The 16,889-nt window shown below is 41.8% G+C and overlaps 1 pseudogene; it reads left to right on the top strand.

Annotated features, from left to right (window-relative positions):
- The first annotated feature begins 13,586 nt into the window (after positions 1-13,586).
- LOC135535759 (MARVEL domain-containing protein 2-like) lies at positions 13,587-16,266 on the top strand (annotated as a pseudogene).
- Positions 16,267-16,889: the final 623 nt, after the last annotated feature.

The following is a 16,889-nucleotide window of genomic DNA, read 5'->3' as shown; positions in this document are numbered from 1 at the left end:
AAGGCTTTGAGTAAGTTCTCATTTACCTGCATAGACCTGGCACATGTCATTGGTGTTAACTGTTTTGAGGTGTGACATTTCAACCGTAGAATTATGTCAATGGTAACCAATTTTCAATACCGACAAACGTTGTTTAAAAAGTGTAAAGTTGTGCCTGTTTTTGTTGGTATTTTATTAGGATCCTCATTAGCTGCTGCAAAACCAGCAGCTACTCTTTCTGGGGCCCATACAAAACATTACATAATACAGAACATTAATAAACAAGAACAGAACTACATGAATTTTTTTAAATGCACACTTAGCCTACATATACGTATTGCATTCCATGCAATAATGGCTCTAAATAATACTGTACGCTTTCTTGAATTTGCTCTGGATTTGGGGACTATCGTGGAAAATGACAATTAATCATGATATCCTGTGTTTTACCGTTGACAGAATTGTCTCTTGTTATATGCTAGTGTTTTTCTAACCTGATACAATCTTGTCTTTGTGGGACTTAGTCATAAGACTGGGCGTATAGCTAAGGTCCGCTTGGGTGATGCCGCAGCATGTGACATCCCGTGGGTTTACTGCCAACAGAAAGTCACGTACGTAAACTTGCAGAAAGGATCACATTTATAGTGTTTTGCTGTTGTGAATGCAGTTAGACGGTTGATCCCTCATGCTATCATCCTTGTGCTATCTTGAGTCTGCACACACAACTAAATACCGTTTACACACTATCTGCTGACTGTCACGTATTCAAAAAAGGATGTGCTTCTCTTATAAAAGCTTTGAACCGGCACTGTTCGTTGAGCTTTTCAACTACGCACTGTTGAGTTGATAGTTGATTCACCATTTTTGCAAATCTTATAATAAAGTGTTGTTTGAAGGAATCTGCAGCCTCTCTTCCCTTTGATTAGATATTCCATGACAAATTGGTGACAACGGTGGGATGCCAACTCCTCTTCCTGATTGTTCCAGGGAGACTGAGGGTAAACTGCTTGCAGTGGCTCCGTTAAACGTGAGTCAGGTTACCACACACGGACTAGAACGGAGCAGAGAGGGACACGCCTCGGACCTGCTGAGAGTGTCAGTGAGTGGATACAGTATGTCATTCCGAACAGATAAGATACATTCAGTGTGAGACTGATTTTCTTTTAATCATCACAGAAAACCCTGTTCTAAGAACAGGTTGAGCACATTATGTCTTTGTTGTAGCAAAGACACCCCTAGTTAGAAACTGTATTACTAACTAGGGGTTATTTCTAAAAAGAGGAATTCATAGGAGTAATTCTCGGGCAACCATACTGTTGAAGCAGGGTGGCCCTGTAGGAGCAGGGGACATCGATTGGGATCTTTTTGTTGAAGCAGAAGTATCCTGGATAGAGACAGTGGTTGTGTTTCTCAGGTGAAGCGGAGAAGCAGCCATGGGATGATATGACACGGTTACGAGTTATGTGATTCCAGGGCACAATCCTGATTTTAAAAAATATTCCTGCAAAAATAAAAAAATAAATGAAACAAAAAGTTTTAAAAAATATGGAAAAAATAAATAAATGAATAAACATTGTAAGATAAAATGTATTAATCAGTGTACTGGTAATACAGTTGGTTATGCTTGGGAAACCAGCTATACATTTAAACCCTACACATAAATGTGCTTAGGAGGAACTCCCATGTGGTTACAACATTGAAAATTGCAGAGTAACTAAAAATTATTTTGATGGAGAAGATATTACTCTTTTCAAATTATAAGAAAGGAAGACGTTCCTAACCAAACACAGTTTGTTTTGTGTGTTTGTTTTTGTTTCCTGAGTGTGTGTGTTTACGAGAGATTTATATTATGGACAGACGATGGACTGCGCTGTGTGATCGAATAAAGGAACACATATTCTCCAGTAGTAAATTGGCAGACGTTATAGTATTGGTTCTAATACTAGGTATCAGGTTCCGTTACCAATTAAAAGACACAAATACCATAACTACTCTTCAGGGAAGGTAGTATCACGGCCTTAGAAGATTGTTCAATTGGAATATATTAAGAGCGGTGAGTGAGTAAATCTAAACACTCTGGCCATGGTCAGGAAGAGGTACAGTTGAAGTCAGAAGTTTACATACACTTAGGTTGGAGTCATTAAAACTCGTTTTTCAACCACTCCACAAATTTCTTGTTAACAAACTATAGTTTTGGCAAGTCAGTTAGGACATCTACTTTGTGCATGACACAAGACATTTTTCCAACAATTGTTTACAGACAGATTATTTCACTTATAATTCACTATATCACAAATTCAGTTGGTCAGAAGTGTACATATACTAAGTTGACTGTGCCTTTAAACAGCTTGGACAATTCCAGAAAATTATGTCATGGCTTTAGAAGCTTCTAATAGGCTAATTGACATAATTTAGTCAATTGGAGGTGTACCTGTGGATGTATTTCAAGGCCTACTGTCAAACTCAGTGCCTCTTTGCTTGACATCACAGGAAAATCAAAAGAAATTAGCCAAGCTGTTGCAAAATGGCTTAAGGACAACAAAGTCAAGGTATTGGAAAGGCCATCACAAAGCCCTGACCTCAACCCTATAGAACAGTTGTGGGCAGAACTGAAAAAGTGTGTGCAAGCAAGGAGGCATACAAACCTGACTCAGTTACACCAACACTGTCAGGAGGAATGGGCCAAAATTCACCCAACTTATTGTGGGAAGCTTGTGGAAGGCTACCGAAACATTTGACCCAAGTTAAACAATATAAAGGCAATGCTACCAAATACTAATTGAGTGTATGTAAACTTCTAATTCACTGGGAATGTGATGAAGTAAATAAAAGCTTAATAAATAATTCTCTGTATTATTATTCTGACATTTCACATTTTTAAAATAAAGTGGTGATCCTAACTGACCCAATATTTTTTTACTAGGATTAAATGTCAGGAATTGTGAAAAACTGAGTTTAAATGTATTTGGCTAAGGTGTATGTAAACGTCCGACTTCAACTGTAAATACACAACGCAGAGGATAAGAGGGCGAGAGTACTAAAAACTAAATAGAGTACTAATAGTCAATAGGGAAATGTCAATGTAAATATAAGTTGGTTTTCAGTTCAACAGCTGTTTAGAATCTGTGGAATGTCAGTCTGTGGAATCTGTCAGTCTGTAGCAGGATACTTGTTATTTGACCATTGACCCAGTTGTACTGCAAGGACTTCTGATTGGTCAACCCCAGGCTAGGGTGTGGGGGGGGGGATAAAATGACGACATCCTGTTCCTTTGTTCTGTGGAGAAAAGCTGAGGACAGGGGGGAGACTGTACATCTACCTCCCAGCATAACATCTATGATTTGTCCTTTTAAAATAAATCTATTTTTATCCCGTTGATTTGCTTTGGGGTTTGTGTTATTGAAGAATAACATCAACTGGTAACACTCCTGACTCCAATTAGCTTTTGGAGAAGTCGTTAGCCTAGGGGTTCACATACTTTTTCCAACCTACATTTTGAATGTTTAAATTATGTATTCAATATAGACAAGAAAAATACAATAATTTGTGTGTTATTTGCACACTGTGTTTGTCTATTGTGGTGACTTAGAGGAAGATCATACCACATATCACATTTGTTTGCAGAAATCCAGGTAATTCCAAAGGATTCAAACTTTTTCTTGCAACTGTATAAGTATGGTTGGTTCCTGTATGTGGTTGACTAACACCACATAAAGGCTTCTTACCTTGAAACTGAGATATTGTATCACTCCTTCTAGTTCCCTGAGCAAAGTTCTGGGCGTACTGCCAAATTACTAATGAGTGATAGTGTGGTTTACTCCTTTGGGCAGTCATTTCACAAGAACATCTCCATCACAACTATATAATCTATTATGTTATTATAGTTATGTTCTAATCCTCTGTCTGTGTCCTAGCTGGCTTTATACTGTCTGTGCCTAGCCATAGAGATGTGTTGAAATTCTCTATCTGTACCCTAAAACTGACTGTGTTGGGGGCATGCCAGGGTCCCAATGTAGTCGAGGCCTGCCCGTGTACCAGGAGTGCTGCTGCCAGTAGTGTGTGTGTGTGTGTGTGTGTGTGTGTGTGTGTGTGTGTGTGTGTGTGTGTGTGTGTGTGTGTGTGTGTGTGTGTGTGTGTGTGTGTGTGTGTGTGTGTGTGACCTGAAATGTTTGCAATTTCCAAAAATAAACACTCTAGTGTTAGAATGTAGTGATATTATGTCTGGTGTTGCAAACAATGTAAAGTATGTTTAGATAGGTGTAACCTCGAGCTAAACATGTTGATGTTTAATCCGATGGTATCCTGCTACTGACACACTTGTTAATGCAAGACAACGTGACCACAACCGTAATTAATGAGGCAGTCTAGACAATGCACAGGTAGGGTAGACAGAGCAAGTGTTTGGCGGTTGTAACCCTGTCTCACACTTTTATGTTCATTCATTCATATATGAAAATACACCCTGTGCGTTTATGCAAATGAGGCATGTATCATTTTCTTTATTTTAACACAAAATATTTATTTTAAATACCTGCTACAATGAGAAAATGTATATAAGTGCATTCTAAGAAAAATGTATTAATTCATTGTATAATTTCCAACCAAAATCCCTGAACTAAAAATATATGTGCTATATTTCAGTCAACATCTGATGGATTATATATGTTTTTTTTAATTGGCGAGTATGTTCATCCGTTGTCCAACTGCATTTATAAGAATTGTTTTTACAACCTTGTAACAATTTCGATGATCATTGCTAATTGTTTTCTTACCACGCATTTGACTCAGAAATACAATATAAAAACTATGGAAAACTATGAGGCTCGATCGTTCTTCAAGATGTTCCAACATTCATAGATGAACAGCAGGGTTAAATAATAATCAGGAGTAAATGTCAGTTGTCTTTTCATAGCCGACCATTCAGAGGTCAAGAAAGCAGGTGCAGGAGGGAGAGGGGGAGAGAGAGAGGGGGAAAGAGGGAGAGGGAGAGAGAGGGTCAGAACAGCAGGTTTAGGTCAACACAGGCAGAACAGTAGAAACTGGATCAGCAGCACGACAAGGAGAAATGGGGACAGCCAGGAGTCGTCAGTCCAGGTAGTCTTGATAACAGCCTCGCCACGCTGACACTCAACACAGGGGTTGCCCAGGGGTGTGTGCTTAGACCCCTCGTGTACTTCCTAATGATCCACGACTGTGTGGCCACGCATGACTCCAACATCAAGGTTGTAGGCCTGATCACCAACGACGATGAGACAGCCTACAGGGAGGAAGTCAGAGAAGTAGCAGTGTGGTACCAGGACAACAACCTCTCCCTTCACGTCAGCAAGAACAAGAAGCTGATCGTGACTACAGAAACGAGGGGGGGGGGGATCAAGAGCTTCAAGTTCCTCGGTGTCCACATCACTGAAGACTTAACATGGTCTTCTCACACCAGAACAGTCGTGAAGAAGGCAAAGCAATGTCTATTCTTCCTCAACAGGCTGAAACGATGCTGCATGGCCCCTCAGATACTCAGGCACTTTTACAGCTGTACTATTTAAAGCATCCTGACTGGTTGTATCACCATCTGGTATAGCAACTGCAAGGCCCATGACCGGAAGGCCCTACAGACGGTGGTGCAGACGGCTCAGCTCATCACTGGGGGTGAGCTCCCAGCCAACCAAGACGTGCATACATGTCTGAGAAAGGCCTGAAAAATTGCCAGAGACTCCAGCCACCCCAGACTTGGACTGTTCTCCATGCTCCTGTCCGGCAGGCGCTACCGGTGCATCAAGGCTCAGACAAATATACTTCTAAACAGCTTCTATCCCCTGGCCATATGACTGTTAAATGGCTAACAACTACTGCTCTCCCTCTCCCACAGACTATCCACACTGACTCTATGCCCATCCATTGGTCTCTACCCACTCAGTCAACCTACTCTGCTGCTAAAATTATTATTGATGAGATGTATTACTCCATTATGCTGATGTCCATTGTTTACAATTTGTAGATTTGTTATTATCACTACATTGTTGGAAAGAGCTCTCAATTAAAGAATTTCACTATACTGACACACTATATCTGTTGTGCCCTGGGCACGTGGTGAATAAACATTGAAACAAGTCCAACCGTGCGTACACAGGCAGCTGCAGTTCCAACCTTGTCCAGTAGAGTACAGTAGAGGACAAGTGTCATCATGGGGCATCACCAGAATCATCAGACTCTACAGACATTCAGCTCTCCTTGGTCCAAGAGGCTGAGAGAGAAGCCTATCTCTGGGTCAGCACCCCAAAGAGAGAGAGAGAGGGAGTTGACGAGGGGGGTGGAATAGAGGGCCCTATAAGTGAATGATCTGAGGTCTGAGAGAGCCAGAAATCTTGCTTGTTTGTAGGTGACCAAATACTTATTTTCCATCAGAATTTGCAAATAAATTCATAAAAAATCCTACAATGTGATTTTCTGGATTTTTTCTCTCATTTTGTCTGTCATAGTTGAAGTGTACCTATGATGAAAATTACAGGCCTCTCTCATATTTTTAAGTGGGAGAACTTGCACAATTGGTGGCTGACTAAATACTTTTTTTGCCCCACTGTATGATGAACAGAGAGTAGCAGTAGCGTAAGAAGAGGGGTTGGCGGGTGGTGGGACAGAATGCAGATAGCCCGGTTAGCCAATGTGCGGGAGCACTGGTTGGTCGGGCCAATTGAGGTACTATGTACATGAATGTATAGTTAAAGTGACTATGCATATAAGATAAACAGAGAGTAACAGCAGCATAAAATAGGGGTTGGAGGGGGGCACACACTGCAAATAGTCCAGGTAACCATTTGGTTCAGGAGTCTTATGGCTTGGGGGTAAAAACTGTTGAGAAGCCTTTTTGTTCTAGACTTGTGACTCCGGAACCACTTGCCATGCGATTGTAGAGAGAACAGTCTATGACTGGGGTGGATGGGGTCATTGACAATTTTCAGGGTTTCCTCTGACACCGCCTGTTGTAGAGATCTTCGATGGCAGGCAGCTTTGCCCCAGTCATGTGCGTACACGTTACCCTCTCAAGTGCCTTGCTGTCGGAGGCCGAGTAATTGCCGTACCAGGCAGTGATGCAACCGGTCAGGATGCTCTCGATGTTGCAGCTGTAGAACCTTTTTTAGGATCTCAGGAACAATGCCAAATCTGTTTAGTTTCCTGAGGGGGAATAGGCTTTGTCGTGTCCTCTTCAAGACTGTCTTGGTGTGTTTGGACCATTCTAGTTTGTTGTTGATGTGGACACCAAGGAGCTCCAGTGTTGAGGATCAGCGTGGCAGATGTTATCCTATCTACCCTCACCACCTGGGGGCAGCCCGTCAGGAAGTCCAGGATCCAATTGCAGAGGGGGGTGTTTAGTCCCAGGTTCCTTAGCTTAGTGATGAGCTTTGAGGGTACTATGGTGTTGAACGCTGAGCTGTAGTCAATGAATGGCATTTTCACATAGTTGTTCCTTTTGTCCATGAGGGAAAGGGCAGTGTGGAGTGCAATAAAGATTGCATCACCTGTGGATCTGTTTGGGAGGTATGCAAATTGGAGTGGGTCCAGGGTTTCTGGGATAATGGTGTTGATGTGTACCATTACCAGCCTTTCAAAGCACTTCATGGCTATGGACGTGAGTTCTACAGGTCGGTAGTCATTTAGGCAGGTTGCCTTCATGTTTTTAGTCCACAGGGACTATGGTGGTCTGCTTGAAGCATGTTGGTATTACAGACTCAATCAGGGACATGTTGAAAATCTCAGTGAAGACACCTGCCAGTTGGTCAGCACATGCCCGGAGCACACGTCCTGGTAATCCGTCTGGCCCCGCAGTCTTGTGAATGTTGACCTGTTTAAAGGTCTTACTCGTGTCGGCTACGGAGAACAGGATCACACAGTCATCCGGAACAGCTGATGCTCTCATGCATGCCTCAGTGTTTCTTGCCTCAAAACGAGCATAGAAGTGATTTAGGTTGTCTGGTAGGCTCGTGTCACTGGGCAGCTCGCGGCTGTGCTTCCCTTTGTAGTCTGTAATAGTTTGCAAGCCCTGCCACATCCGACGAGCATCGGAGCCGGTGTAGTATGATTCAATCTTTGCCCTGTATTGACGCTTTACCTGTTTGATGGTTCGTCGCAGGGCATGGCGGGATTTCTTGTAAGCTTCCGGGTTAGAGTCCCGCACCTTGAAAGCGGAAGCTCTGTGAGAATGTTGGACGCAAATGTCCCACCTGACCAACATCCAGTGAAAGTGCAGGGCGCCAAATTCAAACAACAGAAATCTCATAATTAAAATTCCTCAAACATACATGTATTATACACCATTTTAAAGATAAACTTGTTGTTAATCCAACCGCAGTGTCTGAATTCAAAAAGGCTTTACGACAAAAGCATACCATGCGATTATGTTAGGTCTGCACCTAGACGCAAAAAACACAGCCATTTTTCCAGACAAAGAGAGGAGTCATAAAAAGCAGAAATAGAGATCAAATTAATCACTAACCTTTGAGTTATGTTGAGTTATGCGAGTTATGTTTTGCCTCCAAACCAAAACATCCGGTGAAAGTGCAGAGAGCTACGTCAATTTACAGAAATATCCATCATAAATGTTAATGCAAATACAACTGTTATGCACTGTGTCAGATTTTTTTAAAGCTTTACGGAAAAAGCACACAATGGAATAATCTGAGTATAGCGCTCAGAGACCAAAATAAGCATTACAGATACCCGCCATGTTATGGGGTCAACAAAAGTCCGAAATAGCATTGTAAATATTCACTTACCTTTGATGATCTTCATCAGAATGCACTCCCAGGAATCACAGTTCCACAATAAATGTTTGATTTGTTCGATAAAGTTCATCTTTATGTCAAAATACTTCCTTTTTGTTTGCGCATTTAGGACAGTAATCCAAATGCGCAGGCACAAGGTCAAGACAAAGTCAAAAAGGTTCCATTATAATTCGTAGAAACATTTCAAATTATGTATCTAATCATCTTTAGGATGTTTTTATCATGAATCTATCTATAAATGTTTCAACCGGAGAATTCCTTTGTCTTTAGGTATGAAAGGGAACGGAGCGCGCGCCTGACTGAGCACATGGCCTTCTGGCAGACCCATGACTCAATCAGCTCTCATTCTCTCCCACTTCACAGTAGAAGCCTGAAACAAGGTTCTAAAGACTGTTGACATCTAGTGGAAGCCTTAGGAAGTGCAATATGACCCAATAGATACTGTATATTGGATAGGCTAAGACTTGAAAACCTACAAACCTCAGATTTCCCACTTCCTGGTTGGAATTTCTTCTCAGGTTTTTGCCTGCCATATGAGTTCTATTATGCTCACAGACATCATTCAAACTGTTTTAGAAACTTCAGAGTGTTTCCTATCCAAATCAACTAATAATATGCATATCATAGCATCTGGGCCTGAGTAGCAGGCAATTTACTCTTGTCATGCTTTTCATCCGGACGTGAAAATACTGCCCCCTACCTCAAAGAAGTTAAACACACTTTTCTGTAGGCTACTATTTACTAGTTAACAAAAAATGATGTCTGTCATATAAAATATATTCACCCCACCCAGTATTGTCATCAAAACTCACCAGAAAGCATGTAGTTCTTGGCTCAGGCAGTGTAGTAGTGTGGGCTCAATAGCATCTCATTAGTGTGCAAGATCTTGAGAATCAGCTGTACATGTGATGGAAGAGTGCACTGCACATGTGATGGAAGAATGCACTGTGCATGCAGAGGGTTGCAATTCCATTGAATTGGGGATAGTTTAACCAAAATATGCCACAAGACCTAGCATTGCCTTATGTGTATCCCACAAAAAAGGTTCACTGTTATAAGCTAACTTTTTTGATGAATTTAAGAAAAATTCTCGGACTTAACTTCCCATGGAATATCTCAGGAAAATTTACAGAAATTTACCGGAAAGTTTGGACCCTTTGCAACCCTAGCTTCAACGAAGAAGCAGGACCTTGGTCAGCTCAAGATGCTAGAGAGGCCAGGGTGAGTCAGCACCATGGACAGCTCTACAGGCACCAACTGGGGCTGGTGATTCAACACCAATATTACCCACTCCAGGTGCTGCAACCAATTGGCACCAGGAATTCCACCTGTTACTCCAGTCACTCGGACACCTGGGCAGACATGCAGAGGGTACGCCTAGACCTTAAAAGAACCAGAGTGAGTATGATAAGCACCTTGATCCGACAACAAAGAAGACACTAAGAAATGTTTGACTCACCTGTGTCTCTCTTCCTTTTCTTTGCTGAAATTCACCCAATTTATTGTGGGAAGCTTGTGAAAGGTTACCCCGAAACATTTGACCAAAGTTAAACAATTTAAAGGCAATGCTACCAAATACTAATCGAGTGCATGTAAACTTCTGACCCACTGGGAATGTGATGAAAGAACTAAAAGCTGAAATAAATCACTCTACTATTATTCTGACATTTCACATTCTTATAATAAAGTGGTGATCCTAATTGACCTAAGACAGGGAATTGTTACTTGGATTAAATGTCAGGAATTGTGAAAAAACTGAGTTTAAATGTATTTGGCTAAGGTGTATGTAAACGTCCGACTTCAACTGTACGTCCACACCCCCTTAATCTATTGCCCTTTGTTAAGTGTTTTTCTTTAAAATGTTATTTTGAAGATGTATAATCCTCTGATATATACATAATTTATTGTAAACATTGACAGTGATACACTGTCATGTTTGGCCTCATACAGCTAAAGTATTTCCATTAAATACTCACAGGTTGTAACAGTAGACAGTGGTAGTTTTGTATGGCTAAAGCTTTATACTGTACAAGGAATGATGGCGAAACGACATAATAAGGAAGATAAATGTATTTACGATCAACTGGTGATTGTTAGGTTGTCCGTAAAGCCATAGGCCTATGCTACTTTCCATCCATTTGTCATGGTGTCGACCTATCAACTGAAGTTTCCTTGCAGCCTTCAGCTTTAGTCGATGATACCATACTGACCTCCACTGGCTGTGTATGGTCCATGATCCAGATTGACTTTGCATGAGTTAAAGGTCCAATGCACTGATCAGAGATACATATAATTCCACATGATTTTCAAAAAGTATAACAATATAAAAGGGCATTTCATTTTGTGCATAGGTTGTGTGTGTGGCAAATGGCTTATATTTCTGATGTTGATGCTCTGTCTAAACTGTATAAACTGAAATAGCTAGCTGGAGGAACAAGCCTAGTCTACATTTTATGAGTGAAATGCAAATTAGAGTAACGGTAAAAAGTATCAATTAGAAGTCCTAGGGGCCAGGGGGGTGTCGGATATCACCAGTTTCGATCCCAGTTTTGAGAAAGTCGTGCCCAACTCACCAGTCTAGTTCGACCTCCCAGGTGGGTTTCTGTCAGACGACTACAGGGAGAGAGAAGTTGGTGATAAGGTAATTAGCAGAAAGAAAACAGGTGGATTAATCAACGTGAAATTGAAACCATTTCATAATAAAACATCAACTGAATTGTCACATTTAGGAATAGATCCAGATGTGTCAATAAATGTGCTACTGCGGATGTGTGTAATATGATACATCTGATGGAAATAGCCTACTTTTAGTGATGTTAAACTGCAACCTGGTACAATCAGGCTCAGAAACAACCATCAATCCGTAAAAGTCCAATTGTTTCATTTTGATAGACAGGTTGGGCCAATATCTGTTCCTGATCAGGAGATAGATTATCAGGATGGAAATTGCATGTGTGTTTATCCCGAATGTTACCGAACTTAGCCTACCTCCTCTCGTCCAAAGTGGCCATGTGGTGGACTGCATACCAGAATTATTTTTGAATTATTTTAACAATCAGACGAAAATACATGGATTTTGTTTTTAGTGTACTCAAGAGTTATTTCTTTCTTATCGGGTTAAGAAAAAAAATATGATCAAAGACCAAAACACCTAACCTGAGTGACAGTGAGAGAAGACACAATCATGTTCAAGCTGAACAGCAAGACCATTTAAGTCTGACCCAGTGACTGCATGTGAAAGAGGTATTATATTTCCACCACTCTTGTTGTTTTGTTAAAATTATTATTCCTGCAAAATTACTGTTGTCTCTTGCCAAAATGTTGTAAAGATGTTATGGTCATTTGGTAAAGGAAGATAATGTCAGATAACTTTATTACCGAACACTAAACTTACAGATCTTTCCCACATCAGGCACAGTTTGTAAAAATAAAGTAATTTTTTTTATACAGTAGATGAGGTTTGGGAGGAAAGTTTAATTTCATTTTTATTGATTTAACCACCAGGATAGTCCACTCACTAACAATTGTCAATGCTGAACGACAACCTGATACAATCAGGCTCATAGTCCCAGTCGGTAGTAGATTGGTTCTGTGCTTACCTAGATTACCCCATTGACTCACAGCAAAAATGTGACCCTTTTTAAACTCAATTTCCTTATTGTCTGCTTGTTTTAGTCAATTACAAAATACATTTAAGAAAAGTACAATATGTCTAAAGATTCCTTTTAAACATTGCCTGCTTCAGACCGTTCTCACTAAAAACATGTAATACTGTAGGGCTTCCCTCATGCCACTTTTCATGCCCCTTTTCACGCGGCTGCTAACTATCGAACGACCGGAAAATTAAGCTAACCAAGACCAACACAAACAAATAGACTATACAGCTACAAGTGGTGAATGGAGTTACACATGGACTATAGTAAACAAGTTAAATGTCTTACCTGTGATGAAATGTTTTCTACACACAAAGCCTATTTGGACACAGGGTCCCTATATTTCCCACTCTCCCACGTTGAATAGCTTGAAGCCACATGTCTCTTCTCGCGGGCTCTATTTCCCTACGTGGAAGCATTGCGATCCATAGGTCAGGATTTTTGACCTGGTTACATGTACATTGAACAACACCTTTTCGGCATGTTTTGTTATTTCTGTGTAACAAAAAATCGACAAAGAAATTGGCTCTTTTACAATGGGGATGAATGGAAAGAATGATTGTTTCCCCCAATTTGTGGGAGTGGTCGAGGGAATTCCTTATTTACTTGCACATCGACTGGGAGTATATGGATCAGAAACAACAATAAATCAGTGAATCTCAATTCCGCATGAGGTTTGGGTGTATTAGAGGTTATTTGTGTGATCTGTGTGTTAACAGCTTATCTGGTAGGCCTATTGTTCTCTTGCCATGGTTTCTACGTTCAACACCCAGGAATCTCAAGCATTCAAGCATACATAATTCAAGGTAGTTTGCATGCAACTACTGTACACACACACACACACACACACACACACACACACACACACACACACACACACACACACACACACACACACACACACACACACACACACACACACACACACTAATACTAATATTGTCATCAATGAAAAAGGTCTTATCTCAAAGAAAAGGGACCAATTGTCATTGGTGTTAGATTGCTGTAGTCCTACATGCCTGGCTTACAAGTTGAAATGGGGTATCACATTCCATGCTGCTAGTGCTGATGGGGTGAACCTAATGGCTCATCTTTTGATAATATATTTATACCAGCATGTTCTAATAGCAGCCTCTCTTTGTATGTCTGTCTGTACTACGGCAGAGACCAGTGAGTCCCCATGTCTGCTGGAGGTGACTCTTCCGCCCGCTTCGAACTGGTCCGAGATGCAGAACCTCACTACGACCAGGTCCCTGTGGGCTCCTTATGGAGGGACCAGAGCCCACCTCCTCCTCCACGATCTCTTGGGGGCCTCAGGGGGGCAGATCTGTCTGTGAGATTGGAACCCCTGCCCTCTCCTCCACAACCTCTTGGGGGCCTCAGGGGGGCAGACCTGGCTGTGAGCTCTGAACACCTGTCCCCTCCTGGACCAGCCTGCTGTGGGCCTTCTACCCCCCTAGCGATGGCGCCTCAAAATTCCTGGACAACGTCACCACGGCCATGGACATCAAACCTGTCCACCGATTCATTCCCGACTTCGTCAATAACTTATTCTGTGGCAAGAGTATCCGCGGTAACAGCAAGCCCTTCTCCTTACCCCCGCCTCCCTCCCCGCCTGTGATGGAAAAACATTACCTCAAATCAGGAACCACTAGAGGTGTCTGCTGCTCCCCTTCCCTTGGCGCCACAAGGTAGGGCTGAGGTGGGATGGGCTGGCACAGGAGGTGAGGGCGGGATGGGACACACACAATTCTTGTGTTATATGACGTACTTTGCCTCACCCTTTCCCATTTGTCTTCTTTGTTCTAAGATGAAAACCAGTAGATCTTCCCTGACAATATCTGAGGTGAAGTACAGTAGTAGAAAATATTATAATCCCCAAGGGCAAATGTCACTCTTCATTCCATTAAACTGATCATGCATAATGAAAACGAAGGTTAGGGTCAATTCCATTTCCAGCCAACTCAGGAAGTACTCTGAAATTCCAACTCTCTTTGAAGCTTTTCAATGAGAATTGGAATGATTTGGTTTACTTTCTGAATTAAATGGAATGGACCCCAACCCTGCTGACAACATAGTAACCATACCTCATTCCACAGCTGGCTGGGCAAATCCAGGGCCTCAGAGCAGACCTCTCTCCCCACCCTCCAGATGATCCCAGAGGTGTTGGAAAGCCACGTTGCAGCATCTCCAGCCGTCCCTCTGATGATGGAGCCAGAGATGCTGAGGACACATCCCTGCAGGACACATCCCCAAACCTGTGGTCATCGCAGACTATGTGGTGTGAGTACTAACCACCTGTTCTCAGACTGATGTACATGTTTTTTATATATCATGCTCCTGCATTTGTTTGTTGTCATTTGTATCTCTGGTTCCTTATGATGTACTTTGTATTTTCTGCATTTTTGTGAAGGGCTCCTTTGGAAAAATATACTTCGGTCTCAATGGAACTTCCCTGCATGAATAAATGTATGGATCTTTAGAACTAAAGGGTAGCTGACTGTGACCGTCTGCTTCTCACTAAACTACTATCTATCTATGGTTATACGGTGCAGAACTCCAGTCCACCAGGGTCACAGCCAAAGTCCTGTTGTTTTTCTTTCTCTCTCTCTCTGCCCAGGAGGTAGAAATATGTTTCTACATAAAAGCATCCCTACTAAATAAATGTGCAGATGAGTGTATAAGGGACAAAGAAGCCATTTGAGACTATTGAGATGCACCCATTGTTATTGATGACCTTTACTTCCTATTTCCTGTGTCAACAGAGTACCCGACCATCTGTACGGAGGAGGAGAGGGACCAGTACAAGGCTGTGTTCAAAGACCAGTATTCTGAGTACAAGAAGCTGCACGCTGAGGTCCAGGCCATGGCCAAGAGGTTCGACAAGATGGAAGAACTGATGAGGAACCTGCCTTCTCGGCCCTCCAGCCAACTGGTACTGAGACAAAGAGAAAGACACACACACAAGCATGTGACATACACCACACACACACGCCTGTCACATGCACACACCTCTCACATGTGCATGCACACACACACACACACATTTCAAATTCACACACACACCGATCATATTAACAAACACAAAGCTACCGTAACATAGCCTAATGCCCATCATAGTGCTTTTTAGCAATGACTCGTTCAAAGTTAAAATATGTTTTCTACCTTTCTGGAGAAGGAATGCATGAATACCATAGCACTGGAGTACCAGAGGAAGAATGTGGTAAGGGTTTTTAAATCTGCTGGATTTGAGAAATATGTATAGGATCTGGACACACTCCAGAGCTTCAATAATGATCTGTTAAAATAGTTTTTGTTACAGAATATGTTTGTGGAAGATCCCCATTAGAAGTTGTACTGTAGAACCTGTTTGCGTAGGATGGGAGTTTCACACAGTTTCCCTTTCAGCCAAACCACTGATGTGCGACAGACTGATAGTAGGTAAAAGCTCTTCTTCTCTCCACTCATTCCTCAGACTTCCTGTTTGTCTTAAGCAAAATCTCTGTCCCATCTACACACACACAAACATCACAGACTAGGAAATTTGCTAGATGAAAGATCAAATGCAGCTTTTACCACATGAAACTGCAAGACATGATATGGGATGTTTTTCCACTGATGTCTTAGGAGGGTGTTTGTGCGTGTGATGGTGTGTGGCAGACAGCAAAATGGAGAGTTGGAGACAGTCCACAAAAGTAAGAATGTCACTCATTCTCTTGTTCTCCCATTCCTGTTGTAAGGACCCCACATTCCTGGAGAATAGGGAGCGTTGCGAGTAACTGAAGTGCAAACTGTCCCACATAAAACACAATATCAGCGAATACAACAAGGTCATGGACTGGAACAATGGATTCAGCTAGAGCGAGAGACACATGTTAAGAGTCGTTCCATTTTTTTACTATCATATAGATGTATCCAGACACAATTTCACTCGGTTTTGAAAAACTAACTGCACCAGCAAGACTTCTTCATTGCTCATTCTGCAGTATACGGGCCACGGATAAAAATTAACAAAGGCTCCAAAAAAATGTAAATATGTCCTTTTAGAAACTGCAAAGCTCTCAGTATAGTGACGCTGGTCTTTAGATGTTTTACATATTAAATTGTATAATTCCTAACTTTATCCACAACATTATATTCAATTTTGTTGTACTCAAGCGATACAATTCCGTGTGTGAGCAGGCACGTGCTTGCTCTTATCACAACAATGGGAACGAGAATGCAAAATGGTCCAACAAAATTGAATTGTTAATTTCTCTACCAAAAGCTGCCTCCAACGTCATTTTAGAGAATATGGCAGTACGTCTAACTGGCCTCACAACCGCAGGCCACGTGTAACGACGCCAGCCCAGGACTTCCACATCCGGCTTCTTCACCTGTGGGATCGTCTGAGACCAGCCACCCGGACAGCTGATGAAACTGAGGAGTATTTCTGTCTTCATTAAAGCCCTTTTGTGGGGGAAAACTATTTCTGATTGGCTGG

This window comes from Oncorhynchus masou, chromosome 1, assembly GCF_036934945.1.
Source record: "Oncorhynchus masou masou isolate Uvic2021 chromosome 1, UVic_Omas_1.1, whole genome shotgun sequence".
NCBI classification, from domain to species: Eukaryota; Metazoa; Chordata; class Actinopteri; order Salmoniformes; family Salmonidae; genus Oncorhynchus; species Oncorhynchus masou.
This window is presented reverse-complemented; position numbering and strand designations above follow the sequence as displayed.